This window comes from Dipodomys spectabilis, unplaced genomic scaffold (genome assembly GCF_019054845.1).
Source record: "Dipodomys spectabilis isolate Male_0828 unplaced genomic scaffold, ASM1905484v1 ptg000018l, whole genome shotgun sequence".
Taxonomy (NCBI): Eukaryota; Metazoa; Chordata; class Mammalia; order Rodentia; family Heteromyidae; genus Dipodomys; species Dipodomys spectabilis.
Genome location: NW_024870695.1, coordinates 22,726,518 through 22,743,998, shown reverse-complemented (window position 1 = coordinate 22,743,998; position 17,481 = coordinate 22,726,518). Strand labels below are relative to the sequence as shown.

At 51.5% G+C, this 17,481-nt stretch overlaps 1 protein-coding gene across 1 annotated transcript in view; it reads right to left on the bottom strand.

The window, feature by feature from the left end:
* Sdk2 (sidekick cell adhesion molecule 2) overlaps positions 1–17,481 on the bottom strand; it is a 230,419-nt gene that overhangs the window by 131,695 nt on the left and 81,243 nt on the right. The gene's annotated exons all lie outside the window — the stretch shown is intronic.

Below are 17,481 nucleotides of genomic sequence, written 5' to 3'. Positions count from 1 at the left end.
GGTTGGGTGGAGGCTCTTATAGCCCAGCTTGGGCTACATTGTGAGATCCTGTCTCAAAATAAAGAAAGAAAATAAAACTAAGAGCAAGAACTGGGTCATGGCAGGGATGGCTTGTTGGGTCTTGAGCCTAGCTCAGGGCTGGGGAAAAAGCAGCTGGGGCCTCAAGAGGATTTGTAGACATCTTTGTGGACAAATGTGTCCCACCAGATTGCAATGCTTACACAAATGGTGATGCTTACATCTTATTACCTCAAGCATCTAAACCCAAGTGGGTTGTCTATAGCCCCAGTGCTGGAAACAGGAAGTACCTGTGAATGAATGACAAGGCCTCATGGCCTGGTGGTATTAATAAAGTTCCCAAAGCTACAGAATGTGGACAAAACAGTCTCCAAGACTAGACTAGTCGGTGCCTACACTTGGGTTAAACAGTGATGCCAAAGCTCATGGCTTTCCTAGAACCCCAGAATGTGACTTTATTTGGAATATGTGAATGCTAGGTCACACTGGAGTAGTGTGGTCCCTATGGGATGGGTGTCTGCTTCCTCCTCCTCCTCTTCTTCCTCTTCTTCCTCCTATTTACTATTATTATTATTATTATTACTATTAAGTAGTTGTACAAAGGGGTTGAGTTTCCATAAATCAGGTTGAGTACAATGCTTCTTAGTTAATGTCACCCCTTCCTTTATTTCCCCCCATTTCCATTAAAAGAAGTGATAGGGCTGGGTGCCCGTGGCTCAAGCCTGTACTCCTAGCTATTCAGGAAGTTGAGATATGAGGATTATGGTTTGAAGCCAGCCTAGGCAAGAAAGTCCATGAGACTCTTATCTCCAATAAACTACTCAGTAAAAGGTGGAAGTGGTACTGTGGCTCAAGTGGTAGAGCACTAGCCTTGAGCACAAAGAGGGACAACACCCAGACCCTGAGTTCAAGTCCTAGGACCAGCAAAAAATAGAAAAGAGGTGATAGGATTGGAACATGAAATGTCGTTCCCCAAAAGGATCATGGGTTGAAAGCGTGGCTCCTATCTGAGGGGTGGGACTTCTGGGGGAAATGGGGGGAGGGTCGATGGCTCTGTCTTCACCAATGGAGTACTCCATTGATGTACAAAGTTTGAATACATAGTTTGGAGGTGGTGGGAGGGGGGCTAGGAGGGGTATGTTTGTCAGTGGAATCATGTCCCAGAAGCTACCCCTGCACCTGGTTTCTGTTCTGCTCCTGTTTGCCATGAGCTCAGCTATTCTGCTCTACCTTGCCTTAGCTCCCAGCAGTGGAACCAGTGTCCAGGGACCAGAAGCTATGAACCTGAAATACAACCAAAATACAGTCCTTCCCCTTGAAGTTTTCTTTCTTGTATTCACAGATTTGTCAGTGTCAGAAATTCTAACACAAGAGGAGAAGAGTCAGAAGGGTAGAGATCCGCAGGGAAAACAGAAAGCCAGAGGAAGACAGAGGCAGCGACTGGAGTGATGTGTCCACAAGCCAAGGAGTGGTGGGGTTGCTGGGAGCCTCACAGAGTAGGAGGTGCCCAGAGGGACTCTCCCCCAAGCCTTCAGAGCTTGCTCTGCCCTGCAACACTTGGCTATCAGACTTTCAGTCTACAAAACTGTGAGAGCAGGTTTTAAGTTATGCAGTTTGCAGAACATTATCCTGGCACCCCTACTGAAATCACACAGTGCATAGTGGCAGTCAGAGCCCCTGGGGAAGCATGAGTCCTGCCCGAGGCATACCATGCCCCCATACCCCAGGATCTTCACACATACCATTCTCTTCCCTCAAGGAATCTTTTTTGTTCCTTCTTTGCTGGGAACCCATGGATCTTAGTTCTTGCTCCCATACCCTTAGAAGTTCAAAAGCAGAATCCTCTCTGACATTGGTCCCGATGTCCCTTCCCAGGATGCCCCCTATACAGCATGTAGATAGGATTCCTTCCCCCCATCCATGGCATCCATGTTCTTCTCCTGGAATGTGGGATAAGAGTTGAGCTTAGTCCAGAGGGACCAAAGCTTGGACTGGGCACAGACAAAGCCCCAGGAAAAGGAGGTCATGCTTACTCCTCATCTTTGCTGTGTGTGAACTAGTGAGGGCCTCCTAGCCAGATGGCAGAGGTTAAAGAAAGCCAGAGCAAGCCGGGCACCAGTGGATCACACCTGTAATCTTAGCTACTCAGGAGGCTGAGACCTGGAGATTGAAGTTTGAAGCTAGCAAAGGTAGAAAAGTCCCTGTGAGACTCTTATCTCCAATTAACCATTCAAAACCTGGAAGTAGAGCTGTGGCTCAAAGTAGTAGAGCGCTAGCCTTAAACAAAAGAGCCCAAGGCCAGCACCCAGGCTCTGAGTTCAAATCCCCACCCCCCAAAAAAAACTGACCCAAAAAGAGAAAAACAAGAAAGCCAGGGCAACTCCAGCGTTTCATGGGAAAAAAAAAAAAAGGATGGTTCTCATTTCAACTGGGTTTATTTTGCAATTAACAGGAGAAGGGAACCCTTTCTTACACCCTCCCTCATGGGAGGGCTGGGAGATTAAACTTACATCCCTGATTAGAATGTTTTTTGCCTAACAGTGCTATTATCATTTCAGGGTATTCAAATTCACTTGAGCTATAAAAACAGTGCTAATAAAATTTCCACTAAGTCCTGGAATTCCTCCCAAGAAGCTTATAGAGGGATCACACATCCATGTCTCTCTCCCGCCATGGCCTCTTCAGGCAGGGTGGCTGGCCTAGAGCAATTTCCAGGTTTCTCGTGGAGTTCTAAGAATCCTGGGGATCGGTGAAGGTTGGCATTAGGGGACAGCAATGTAGCCAGACACAGGATCTCTGTGGAGACTTGTCCCTACCCTTCACAGGGGACCTGAGCCACCACATACCTGTCACTCCCCAACCCACCTCCTGAGCCAGGAGACTCTGCTGATGGAGAGATGCCAGCCTTGTTGGTCTGGGAGGTGATTCTGATGCACACACTCTTGCCACTTGTCACCAAAAACAGGCCATGGAGGCCATGCTGTGCAGGATGGAACAATGGCCCAGAGTTTGGTTGGCAAGATTTCCCAGGCAACCCTTCTTCCTTCTCTTCTCATCCACCTAGGAGAAGGGCACAGACACCAGGAAGAAGACAAGTACTAGGAGAGCTAACTGACTTCATTCCAGAGTGAATTCCCAATTTATTTGTGTAGTACTGGGGTTGGAACTCAGAGCCTCAAGTTTGAAATGGCTAGTACTTTGCCACTTGAGTCAGGCCCCTAGTCTTTTCCTATTTTTCAGGTCATTTTTTAGATTACAATCTCACATTTCCACCATGCATAGCTTATTGGTTGGATGAGGTCTCAGTATCTTCTTTCCTTTGGGCTGATCTTGAACCATAACCATCCTGATCTCTACTTCTCAAGTGGCTGGGATTACAGATGAGAGCTAACACACTCAGTCTTTGATTTCTGCATCTTGATAGTAGAGAGCTAAGTTGAGTAGTGGGTATTTTAACAGCTTGACTTTGTCACAATCAGAGGGGACTTTACCTAATTTCAGTGGCTTTTCTTGCTTCCCTGGTGTCAGGGTGGGTGAGGGGAAGGGAAGGAAAGGCCATTTGCTGAAGGCCTAGTCTTCAAGAGCAACTTGTACTTTCTCATTTAGCTTTTGTCTGAAGCTCCGCACAGTGAGGGACAGGTCAGAGCTGGGCTTGAACCCAGACTGCCCACTGAGGCCTCTGATCTCCCTTGGAGTCGGGGCTGGGCTGTGGGGTGGGGGGGGTGGGGAGGGAAGAGCCGAGCAGGAACAGCTCTCTCCAGGCAGAGGCTGAGAGATGGAACCTGCTGCCGAGGAAGAGCTTACATTCATCAGGCTGGTGACCCCGCTGTACCGGCGCTTTGTGGAGTGTAACAAAGACTGCGGAGCAGAAAATTGGAGTTCAATTTGCCGTCCATCCTGCGCGCAGCGCTCAGCCCATTCCAGTCCCCGGCAGGCACCTCTGCGCTTTATCATAAATAATAACACACGCGGCTCTATGGCCCTTTCCACAGTTAGAGTCCCCGAGCAATTTACAAGCTGGATTATACACAGAGGCCCGCACACGCGTGCCAGGGCTGCACGAGGCTGTACATAGCCCCTCCTCAGCCGTGCTGCAGATCTCCCCAGCCACGGACCCTCCTTGCCTCTTTTCCTGGCACAAGTGGTTACAGAAAGCTGCCTAAACCTGGGGTTCCTTCCCCTCACAGGAGCCAGTCCAGGGGTCACAGGCTCTCTTTTCTCCTAGCTCCCTTCCTCTAAACTCCACAGGAGTTGGGATAAAGGAGGTGACATGGGGCCCAATTGCAAGCAGCCACCCACTGGACCCAGAGAGGCTCGGTAACTTGTTCAGGCTGTAGAGATAAAAAGAGCCAGGTCCCTGGTGTGCTGTCTAGAGAAGCACATGGACAGACAGCTGCCCAGAGGGACAGTTGGGGACATGTCCTCTGTTGGGCCTGAAGACTCTCCGGGAGGCAAGGGCTAGGCTGAGCTGCAGGGGCTCCTGACACTGCTGCCATCCTTCCTGCCATCAGAGTCAAACTGAGGTCACAAACTGCAGGGTGCCATCTCCAGGGAAGTGTCTGGAGATGGGGCACAGGCTGGTAGCTGCCAGGGCATGGGGAGAAATGTTCCAAGAGGCTGCTCCCAGGCTTGGCTCTGTCGCTTTGAAAACACAGATCCTGTCTGTCATGTGTTAAAGGTAGCAGGACCAAAGGCGACAGGAGAAGGTGTCTTGACCCATTATCAACTCCCTGATAGTTACCAGCCAGGGAGCTTCGGGACCTTCTCTCCATTTGGCAGCTCCTTGGGCTTCCCTCACCCAATGCCATACCCCAGATTTAATCGGGGTTCCTAACCCTCTCTGCTGAAGTTTGGGCCCAGCAGCTGGTATAGAGAGAAATAAGCACAGACATAAGGTAGGGTGAGCCAGCAGGCCAGGTCTACCATGAGCATAGTCTCCATGGGCAGTGGTTTCCATAGAAACAAGGAATCATGGTCCTGACCCTGGCTCCTACCCCTCCTGTGAGTGGGGTGTGGCAGGAGGCATTAGCTAGGCTGGACATTAGAGGAGCCATGCAGGAGGTCTGGCCCTGTTCTGACTGAGCCCCAAACACCTCAAACACCCTCAGCTGCTGTAGCCTCTGAGGGGAGGCATTTGTGGAATTCATCCAGCTCTGGATTCCAGATGGAGAAACTGAGGCAGAGGACGTTGAAGATAAATTTGAATCCTGCTTTTCTGATGGCAAGTCAATCTTCCTGACTTGACAATTGTTGGCCTCAGTTTTCCAACATCTGTTTTTGTTGTTTCCTTGCCATTGCAATCTGGGGTTCTTTGCAAGAGGAACCCCGGGAAGTGGCTCTATTCTGTCACCAGCACCCACAAATAACAGCCAACTGTGAGCAGTGCTCTTTCCTCTAACACTGAACACTGTCCTAGTAGAAGTCCTCCACTCAAAGCACTCACATGTCAACCACTACAGCACAAACCCCTAAACTGCCGAGTGCCCCCCCCCCCCGAGTCTACACCGCATGTCTGGCTCCTCACACCTTCAAGTCCTCATTCTGGAAGAATGGGAGCTCAATACACATGGAGTGAAGGAATGAATGAAAAGAATCCTTTCTCCAGGCGGTTCTGCAGTGACTTCTATCCCCACCGCTACCCCACTCCTCATCCTCAATGGTCATTCTGTGCCTGGGGCTCAACTTGCCCTCCTTGACCCCCCAGCCACATTGCACCAGTGGCTCTGCAGCAGGACCCAGGGGCTCAGTGATCCATCCTGCCTGGCAGACAGCTAGCTCTCAAAGGAGGATTGACATGTTGGCAGGAGGGACTGGTGTGATGGACAGCCCTGGACCAGAGGCCATTTCTAATTCATTCCTTGGAATTTGAGCCCTTCTGGGATGGAGAGCAGCGAGCATGCCACGCCCCACTCACCCCTTCTCGCTGCCCATCTCCTCCCCGGACCCAAAGGCCCTGCCAGCCCTGTGGGCCTGGGGTCAGGGTGGATGGGATATTTGCAGTTCACGGATTCAAGAAGTAAACAAGATATTTCTATATACTCCTCTTTCTCTGCCAAGACAATTTCTCCCCCCACCCCCCGCCATCCTCACCCCCCACCCTATCCAGAGAGAGTAACATGAGAGCTGCATAACTCGCTGTCCCCTCTCTTCAGTGGGTGGGCTGAAACAGTGGCCTTCAGCCAGAGTCCCACTTTGCTTGGTCCTCCATCTACAGTGATGAGGCATAGTGGCTCTGGGCGGTTTGCATGCTGCTCACATGTTGTGATGACTCCATTGTGGAGACAAGAAAAATGATGCTGTGCTCCGAAACCAGAGGGATGTCACCCAGGACGCTCAGATGCCTGGAGGGGGCTCTGAGATTTCCATGCAAGACCGTCATACCTACAAAGTCCATGCTCCCTCTACTTGAAGCATGATGTGGACTGGAAAGGCAACAAAACTATCCCCAACCATGGGCCTGAGAGAGGTGGGAATAAGGGACTCTGCCTCCCGTAATGAGCTCATGGTTCCCACAGACCTGGGCTGGCTGGAGATCACTTAGGAATGGTCCAATCAGGCTCCTAGCACAGGCCAAACCATCACACATGTTATAGGGTTGGGCTACAGACCACTTTAACAAGACCTGTATCCACTAGGCCCTGTGTGGTACCCAGCCAGGCCTCATCTCCAGCCTTCATTCCCTTTGAGGTCACAAACAGCTCAGCTCTGCCCAGCCCTCCTAGGACATTAGAAATAGGAAGCTAGGCAGGAGATGGGGGGGGGGGGGGGAGGGGGAGGGGAGAGAGGAGGGATTGTTGTCAGCACTGTGAGCCTCAAGAAGCTCTCCATGGGGAGCTGACACAAGGGAGAAACAAGCCCAGAAGCAGCCCTCAGGGAGGCTAAGCCAGGAGGGTCTGGGGGACCTCTGCTGGCCATCTGTTGCTTGGGGCAGGAGGGCAGGCTGTGGGCTGTGGTTTGGCAATGAACGACCCCAGCATGGGAAAGAGAGAGTTTACAGGAAGGCTACAAGTTACTGGAAAGGACAATAAATTAATATAATAGGGCTGTTTGGCTGGTGACAAGGGATAAAACATATGGTCCAAAAAAGCCCTATGTGAGATTGTCAACAGGATGAATGAGAAGTGGGTTGGAGTAGGAGAAAGGATTTGAAGGGGTCTCAGGGGGAGCAGGGGAGGGAGGTGGTACCATGGCTGTTCTCAGCTATACTAGCCCCCCCCCCCCAACACTCAGCCCTTCTCCCTTTAGATCAACATCCTCTGCAGAAAACTGCTTCTCCCTGAGCTGGCCTTGCTCCCTCTCTTCCCCTGGCTCCTCTACCCACCTCCCAAGAAGCGCCCCCCACCCCTCCTTAGATGTTTGGTGCCCTTGACACTCCTCTCAAACAAATGTCCTTGGCCTTCAGCCGTTGTGTAAGGCATGCCCTTCACTTGTGCATTCTCGTATTCACTCACAGATCACTCATTCAACAAGCGATTTCTGAGCACCTACTATGTGTCAGGAGACACTGCAGCCTTCAAGGGTTCACTGAGAGCTCGCCCAGGGGAGACGAAGGAGCCATTATTCCAATAGCAAACCCATGGACATATCAGGATTACTGTTAGAGGCACAGATTACAGGCATACCAAAGATATCGTGGTAGGTATACTCAAGCAACATCCTGAAGGATAGAGCAGGATGTGAGCCACACCAGGGAGATCAGAGACAGAGGGCTCCATTCATGCAAAAGCCTGGATGTACAAAGACACCACGGCTTCTGGGAACTTCTGATATTTTGGCAAATCAGGGCTGGAGGACTTAAAGGTGTGGAGCTGTGGGGTGGGAAGAGATGAGGTTGGCCCAAAAGAGGAGGCTGGGGGAGGAAGAGTTGGATCAAAGGTCAGGCTTCTCCAGTGAGGAAAGACCTTGGGTAAATCCATTAGCTTCTTCCAGCTCTTTTTCTAATTTAAGAAGAGATGAGGCCAGGTGCCAGTGGCTCATATCTGGAATCCTAGCTACTCAGGAGGCTGAGATTAGAGGATTGTGATTCAGAGCCAGCCCAGGTCCATGAAGTTATTTAACCACTAGAAAACTGGAAGTGGATCTGTGTCTCAAAGTGATAGAGCACTAGCCTTGAACATAAAAGCTCAGGGACAATGCCCACGCTGTGAGTTCAAGCCCCACGACTGATCAAAAAAAAAAAAAAAAGGGGAGATGAGCAAGAGAGTCCCTACTTCCCTACTTCCTAGGAGAAAATGCAGGGCAACTCCTAGCCCAATTTCTGGATTGTGAATGAATGAATGGTGAGAGCCAGGGGCCCAGAGAACAGAGGATGTACATGTTGTGCTGAGGAGCGGAGGTTGTTCTGGGGGTCAGGAGGAGGCTGTGGTGATATTACACATTCACGTGTGTGCCCACTAAGTGCTTGTTTGGATGTCAACCATGGTCCTGAAGCCTGCCGAGGCCTCCATCGCATCCCCTCCCAGGGAGATTCACAGTATGCTCCAGGAGAAGAGAAAGGATGAGCCAGTCCTGAGCATCTTGGAAGGGGACCCTCAGCACCTCGGCATAGGGGATCATGACTCAGTTCCTTGATGTAGTCTCTCTCAGTACACACCAGCCATGGGCCGTGTGAACACAAAGGGGGCAGAGCCACAGCCCTATGTGGATATCCTGTCCAGCTGGCTGCAGAGAGAAGATGCACAAAGTAGGAGATGCCTAAGGGCATGGGGTACTCTGAGCATGGGCAGAAGAAGGAGACAATGCTATACCAGAAGGGGGACAGACAGCATGAGGGCATCTTTGAGCTCTCATTTTGTGTGACAGGGATGTCCAGGTGCAGTAAGGGGACTGTAAGAGGGAGGGTGCGTGGGAGCCAGGGGTGCTGGTGATGTTTCAGCCAAGACCACAGAGCAGGAGTGTGGCATGTGACACAGACAGGGGAAGAAAGCTGGGAAAGGAGGAGGGGGAACACATGACCTGATCCTTCTCTGTACTAGTTGCATTGCGAATGGTCCCAAGGGCCATAGGAAGACACTGGAAAGACATTTCCAGGTTATCGGTGCCAAGGGACATGGGTGGGAGGAGGTAAGAGTGGGCATCTAGAGTCCAGTGGGAGGCCCAGGGCAGAGGTGATCTTCCAGGTCGGGGAGCTGTGCATTTGAGGGTTTGGTTTTCTTTTCAGTTACTTGGGGCAGGAGGGGGGGAATATTGACCTATCCAGGGAAAGATGATAGAGGGAAGAGAACCAGTGGTGAAGTTGGTGCTGGTACTAAGAGCTGGGCTGGAGACAAACAGAGGGCTGAGCTGCATTAAGATGGTGTAGACTGCTGGAAGGCGTTGTCCGAAGACGGCTTAGCTTTCTAGCACAATCACAGAGCGCCCAAGATAATCAACGGATACCAGGTTATGCTGGCTGACCATTGTGGAGGTTCCAGTCCATGATTAGTTTTGGTTTTGAACCTATAACGAGGCAGTATGCCACAGTGGAGAGGAAAACTGCTCACCTCATGGCCAGTGAACCGAAAAGGGACCAAGGTCCCACAATCTACTTCTTCAAGGGCAAGTTTCTCCAAAGCGAATGATCACCCATTAGACTCTACCTCTTGAAGTCGCCACAACCTCCAGACAGAGCCATGCTGGGCCCACGCGTTTTCCAAACTGGCCTTTGGGGAACACTTAAGACACAAACAATGACAGGGAGGGCGAGCAGCAAGGACGCTGGGAACTAAGAGCAAAACACCGGAACAGGAGCTGATTTTGGGGAAAAAGTGGTGAACTGATATGCTACTGACGTTCCTACCTTATTGTTTCCCAGAGAGGAAGGGAGAGTGATGAGGTGGGAAGCTGGGTGGGCATGGGTGGGCATGTTTCAAGTCTCCTGGGGTTCCTTGCCTATTCCAAGTCTCTTGGGCCCATTCAGAGCCGGCAGGTGCAGCTCAAAAGCTAGCATGCATCGAAGACCTGCAGTGTGCCAGACTGTCCCAGGTGCCAGTGCTTCAAGGTCATTGCTACTTCTTTAACAGATGGGGAGTTAGCAGCGCAGGGAGGGTCTTGGTGGAGGACGATTCACATTTGGGTCTGGCCAAATCCTTAGCTCAGGCTTTGGTCCCAAGGACATCTCCCTCCGTGCCAAGCTGCAAGGGAGCGGGCAGGGCGACTTTGCTTTGTGTTCACTCAAGATAGTGGCTGCCCCTCCCCGTCACTCTCCCAGCTCTCAGTGTGGCTCACCCACTCACACTGCATTTATGCCCAGACGGTCAAACCTTTCATTTCCGGGTGAGAAGCAGGGCGAGAGGAGAGTCCACCCAATCAGATGACTTATTGATACAACCATTTTTCTTTGGACCACGACACTGACAAGGTAGAAGGAGCCTCACCCGTACACCTCTGGCTTTGGGGTTCCTGAGATCTCCCCATCTTCTGCAGCTCTTTTTGGTGATGCTAGGGGGCTTGCATGTGCTTCCTCTCTCTTCTCTTTTTTCTCTCTCTAGAGTAATTCTGGCTATTTGAGTCTTCTGTAAGTACCTCCTTTAGGGGACTTGGCTTTCTTTTTGGTCATATGGGGAAAATATTTCCCTGTCCAGAAGAAATACAGCTCTGGGAAGGGAGGAGGTGCTTTTGCTTGTAGCAAGAAGCACTTAGGAGTAGGCCCCCGGGAGTCTGGCCGTGAGTTACGAGGAGGAGGCAGGTAGCTGAGGGATGGCAGAGGGAAGGCTGGACTGGAAGGCAGAGATGCACCTGGGCCTCATCTCTACCTGGGGGAGCTGGACCTCACTTAGCTGCCATTGATTACAAGGCCAGACTCTGCCAGCACCCTTGCCTAACCTGTCTGGTTACCATCTTACCCTTCATGCCAAAGCTGCCATCCCATTTCTAATGAGAAAATGGAGATGCAGACTAAGATTTGCCAGGTTCTCGTGGGAATGACCACACTCGTGGGGACTCCCCCCCCTAGCCCCAGCCATGCTGGGAGCTGGACCCTCGCTCCTGTGGGGGCCCTGGGCATTTGAATGCTGGTCATCCCTGCCTGGCCTCTCTAATGCTGGGTTTCCATCGCCTCCCTCTTCTGTCCCTCCTTCCCCGCCTCCCAGCTTTGCTCTTCTTCCACCCCGCTTTTTGCTCTGATTCTCCTTCCTACCATCTCCTGAGGTGAGCACATCCACCTTTCTGATTTTAGCTCCTGCATGGATGATAAATGCTTCCCACGTCTTCATCCTAATTTTTTTTTCATTCTGAGTAAGTCAACTGTGCTTTGATGAACTCCATGGGTTTAAAATATACGAGGATGAACTCAGGTTCTCTGCAAACTTGCACAGTCTCTTTGATTCTCTAGGACAGTTGGTTCCTCTGCTGGTCCACTCATCAGGCCAGAAACAATGGTGTCCTTCTCACTAATTCTCCTCCTTGCTCCAGCCACATTGCCCACTCATCTACCCAGCCATGGTCCCAGCACCATGTTGTGATACCTGCACTAGCTCTAGTACTTAACACAGTTCTAGCCCACACCAGGCAATCAGCAGTTTTTTTTTTTAACCGAGCCAGGTACCAGTGGCTCATACCTGTAATCCTAGCTACCAAGGAGGCTGAGATCCAGAGGACTGTAGTTCAAAGCCAGCTTAGACAGAAAATCCCACTAGATTCCATCCAAAATAACCAGCAAAATTCCATGCTAGAGGTTATGACCCAGTGGCAGAGTCCCAGCTTGAGCCAGCTCAAGGCGCTGATACCAGATAATAAATAAATAAGCAGATAAATAGTTAAAAAACAAAAACCTCCCAAATAGTCAGAAGGTGTTTTCCTGAAAGTCTTCCTTACGCTGACAAACCAGTGTTTCCTTTCTCTCTGCTTGGAATTATATCTGGCCTCAGCCACCTGACATGAACCTGATCTACTTAATGAAAGGGATTTCTAACCCTGTGATCTTTTGTTCAAATTCTTCCCTCTTACCCCATGGCATGTAGGATAAAATACTCCTTTCCAACAAGGAATTCATAGCCCTTTAGATTTGGGAAACACTAGTTAAATGCAAGAACTCTCCAACTCTCTTAACAAAGCACACAGCCTTAGACCTTGGCCTTGGATTGGACCTACCGACCTCCTCAGACACTGTCTCCTGAACCCCAAAGGGTTGAAGCCATCTCTCCAGCACCGAGTGGCCATCTCCCTTACATCCCATCACAGTACACTCTTCCAGTACTGGTCTTTATCTCTAGAGGTCAATAGCTTCCCAACAGAGATGGCTGTACCCTCCCAACTTCTACTGGGAGACACATTCCCTCCAGGAGGACCCTGGCACAACTTGGGGGACGGGATTATCAGTAGCATTTTGTGAGTATAAGAGGCTGACAAATGCCCTGAGTAGTACACGCTGAGGACAGCCCTATCACAAAGAGTCTAGAACGGACAGTGCAGGGAATGAGGAAGTTTATCCGCTTCCCATGTCAGGGTCTTGCCTGTGCCTGCCAACTAGTAGGCCCCAGTGTGTGTTTGCTGAGTGAAGATCACATATTCCACCCCAGCCCTGGGGTAAAATCCAATTTTTTCTTGAAAGGAAGGCTAGAGCTACAAAGGCAGGTTGATGGCAGTCTCCCAGGCTGGAGAATCAGATGATGCACAGGAAAGGAGAGAGCATCGTCCTTCAGCAAGCGGGGAGACACGCTTCCCCAGGAGCCATGGTGAATGCAAACAATTTAGCTAACAACTCGCCAGGCTTGATGACGTTGCCAGACAATGACACTGCCAGGCAGAGGAGACAGACAAGCCTGTTAATTAGGCCTCAATTGGGAGCGGCGAGGGGACAGTTCTTCCTAGGAAACGGACAAGTTGTGGGGAGGGTGGGGGCGTGTGTGTGTGTGTGTGTGTGTGTGTGTGTGTGTGTGTGTGTGTGTGTGTGGTGTGTGTGTGTGTGTGTGTGTGGCTCTTGTTGTCCTCTTAGAGATGGGCCTTGTCACTTTCACAGGAAAGAAAGGTTGGTCAAGGAAGGCTGGGCCTGAGGGGTGAGACAGTCCCCTTCAGCCACGGGTTCCCTGGGGGTAGAGGGGAGATGGGTTAATTCTCTTAGGGGCCTTGGCACTGTGCCCCGATCGGCATTTAATGAAGGCATCTGATGAGAAGCATGTACATCAAAGGAGGTTTTGTCCTCCTGGAGTCAGCCTCCACCTCTGGGCCTCTCTGGTGGTTTCCCTGCTCATGACATATTGGGAGTCTCTCTCTTGTTCTTCTGAGGGACCTGTAGAACAGGGGCAGAGCAGCACACTGACATGCAAGGCCCAAGGACGTGCCTCTTGTTGGGTGGTGTCCCCTTTGCTTGGTACACATGCTAGAAACCACATCCTCACCAGTCCTGCAGCATCCTAGGCTCTATACAGCCAAGGCCACAGCAGGCCAGGAGCCAGGGCCATGTCTGGGTACCTAGGGTCACCGAGCATGGTGTATGGCTGGGGTCCAGAGGCAGGTTGCGAGCTAAGAGTGACAAGCAGCTCAGAGCCGGCAAGTACATCCCCTGGCAGTCTGTCTAGACATCGGGCAGTGGCCAGCAACACAGGCCTGTGTCCTCAGCAGGTGCCAAACAAGTCTGGGGTATTCCAATTTGCTGGACACAGGCCCTGAGCCCTCTAGGGGACACACCTAGGACAGACCATCCATTCACCATTCTTCCTCATCCTCACCCTCAGGCTACTACTCCTGGCTACAGATGGGTCGGTGACACTGTCCTAAAAAAAGAGACTTGATCCCAGCAGGAAAACTGGGGGACCCACTAAGCCCCAGCCAGCACTTTCCTACAGACCCCACCTCTGCAGCAGATCCTGCGACCAGCAATCCTCCGATCCAGCTGCCCTCCGGCTCCGGCTCCAGCGAGGAAGCGCCCCTCCTGGAGTCTCTGCCCCTGAAGAAGGGTCATTATGGCTAATGCCTTCTCTCCCCCATCTGCTGTGATTGTTTACACTCCACTTGCTAATTAGAGACTAATTAGCTGGTGCTGAAATTCATCACTTTCCAAACACAACACGGCAGCAGGAGGAACACAGCGATGTGGGCCAACATCTGCACCTCCGCTTGCAGCCAAGGCGCCGTTCGGCTCCTCCTGCTTGATGCTCCTCCTTGCCTCCTCCTTACCTCCTTCCAATGAGCTTTGCGTCCTTCACTTTGACTCAGCTTCCCTGGCACAGTGCAGTGAGCACTATGCTGTAAAGACTCTAACACAATCTTGCTGAATGAAGGAAGGAAAAAGTGAATGTATGCATAGAAGGATTAATGGATGAGAGAATGAATGAATGTATATATGAATGAATGAATGAATGAATGAATGGGGCCAGTGCCCTGGGTGGAGTGGGTATAGGAGGAGAGAGTAGAATCTCAGCTCTCCCTTGCTCTTAGTGAAGGCATGCTGTTGGGAGGGCAGGAGAGGAATTAACTGGGCAGTGAGTCCCAGAACTGTCCACAGGTCAGAGTTGGAGGAGAACAACACTGCCTGTGCCCTTCATTCCAGGACCCTGAGAAGAGCATTTCTGGGACAGGGTGGGCAAGCTGAGCTTGGTCCCCGGAAGGCCTAGCGGGTATTGGGTGGAAGGTTCAGGGATAGAGTTGGGTGTGGAGATCAAGACAAGACAGGGCAGAATAAGAGTGTAACAGCACAGAAGGAGAGGTAGAAAGATGGGCAGGGGCCCAGAGGGTGACAGTGCAGGCCGCACCTGGGATGGCCACAGAGTGAGGCCTTGTTAGAGCTGGAGTTGTGGCTCTGGCTTGGGTAAAGGAGGGTGGATTGCACTGGGGAGAAATCTCTGTGGCCTGTGGATTGAAACCGTCCATTTTCAGGAAAGCTAGGCGGGGGCAGGCTGGGCTCTGACCTCCTGTCCTCTCATCTTGTACAGAGCGGCTGCTATTACCCAAAGTTCCCCTCTTCTAATTAGGCTGTGGGCAGCAGGGCGGCCCTCTGGATTCCCTGGCAATCTTCTCAGGCTCCCTGTGAGGGATGCTCTGAGGTCAGTGGCGACTAGCCAAAGGGGAAGGAGCCCGGGAGGAGGTGAGCAGCCTGAGCCTCTAGGAGGCAGCCTCCTGAACAGAAATTGCTGGGCTGCTTCAGGGAGGCTCAGGATAGCCTGGCATCTGCTGCTATAGGGTGTACTGGGTATGAATGGAAATATATCTTCTAGTGACACCCCAGAAGATGCCCTGATGCCCTACAGTCCTGACCAAGGAACCTAACCTCAGCCAGAAAGCCCCCCTCTGGGACTGATAAATAGTGTGGGGGTTGTGCACATCTCCACCACGCCTTAAACCCCTACCACCTCTTTCTTGCTATGTGGCTTAGGATAGCCTGCATTGCTGCTCTGAGCTGCATTCCCTCATCTCTAAGTGGCAAGTGTCAATGCCCCCCCCCCCCCCCCACTCCCAGGACCACTAGACAGACCAATGAGAATACAGTCTCATAGTTCTCCAGCCACACAGGCTCCTCCCTGTGTGCTTGTCTAGAGGCTGGGCATTCTGCCCTCCGGCCATCTCCTGGAGAAGACATGCTGCTTCTTCTCACTTCATTCATCCTCACATGCCACAGTGCCCTGGCATCCACTCACCAGGAAGAAAAGGAGAAAAAAAAAAGCTTCCACTAACTGCATCTACAAATCTCCCTGATGTAAATACTCCCATCATGGCTGGTCAACAGGACACTGAGAGTCAGGGGTGTCCACATAACACCATCTGTTTATCATGAAAGGAGGCCAGGAGCAGAAATCCTTCTACCCATGCATGTGACTGGCTAGGGGCTTGTCAAGACCCTGGGAGCGATGTCTCGTGACTCATGCTAGTTGAGCCCTCGGATACAAAAGATGCTTTGACTGCAAGTGGTCAGCATCCATGAATTGTCCTGCTGCCGGGGAGGGAGGGGTACAGAGGGTGGCTGGTGGTACATGCCCGCTGTAAGAACCATACCTACTAGCCAATTTTTTATCCTATCCCTCCCCTTTCCTTCACACCTAGTGTTTCTCTGACCTTACCTTCTTCCTACATTCCACCTACTTTGCCTACCCTGAACCATGACCCCAAGCCCTGCCCTGCAGAGTTCACGGATGGAGCTTGTCTGAGCTATGTTTAGTATGCATCAGAATCCATCCCCAAAAGGTTTGTCAGAGCACAGAGTCATACAGCACTCCCCATCCCTCACCCCTCCAGCTTTCTCCCTGGTCTGATTTCACAGGTCTCTGCATTTCTAGCAAGTTCTCAGGTATTGACACTGATGCTGTATTGACACAGGATTCCACTTTGAGAGCCACTGGCCCAGAAGGAGAGCTGATCAGCCACCGGCTGTCGGGATACAGAGAGAACAGAGCTGTGTCTGCTGTGCTGGGGTGCAGAGGACCCAGTGTTAGGGAACCGGCAAGTGCTTTACCACCCCAGAAAAGCCAATGACCCACCTCTCTCCAACCCCTCAAGAGAGGGATCACAGAACTGCTTTTGCAAGCAAGAATAGGACTCAGCAACATAAAGCCAAGTTTCTGCCTTATTCTCCCAATGTCCATGCTGGAAGGGAGTGACAAGGGTGCACTAGGGACCTCTTTCAACTTGGGTGATCACAAGTGGCATAGGATAGATGCCACTGGTCAAGGTTGGCCACACCCCATCTCCATGGACATGCCTCTTCCTCTCCTGGGGGCACACCCTTTCCCCCTGTGGCCCCATCCCAACTCTGTGACCATGCCCAATTCACCTCTGTAGCCACGCCCTTCCGCCTGTGGCCACACCCCTTTTCTCTGTGGACATGCCCCTTCTGTGACCACACCCCTTCCATCCATGGTTACCTCCCCTTTTCTGGCTGATATTCTAATCTCCAGGCCTTCAGAGTAACTAATCCCTCTAATGGGATCAACATTTCCATCCTGTACTTTATTTACATAACAGAGATGGGGAAGCCTTCGTCTAGATAGTTTGGGGGTGGTGGTGGTGGTGGATAAGAGTGAAATGTGGGGTGGGGGAAGATTGGGAATCATGCTGGGTGGGTCTAAGCACCATTCAGCCTCCTGTCAGCAGATCACGATGAGGATGTACATGCGTGTGGCTGTGAGTGCACGCATGTGTGTGCATACATGCACACATGTGCCGGGGCAATCAGTTAATACTCATGCACGGATAGTAATCCCTTTTTATGCAAAGAGATGATGAATTGTAAGTCCTGAGAAATCAAACTTGAAACTCAGCCAGCTTCCTGCCCTGCCTGCTCCCCTCACCCATGCCAAATGGACATGTCTGTAGCCAGGGGGATAAAAGGGCCATCAAAGCAGGTCTCTAATCTGTGCACTTCACTTTGTAGGCCTTTAGGAACTCAATCTTCACCTCCCCCTTCTGTCCTGCTCCCACCCTCTGCTTTCCATCCCTACTCTGTTCTCCACCCCCAGGTTTTAACTCTCAAAAGTGGGCCCATCTCCCAGTGTGCCTGCCTCTTCGAAGCCCCAGGTCTGCTACTGGACAGGTACATGGTGGAAAACAGGCTGG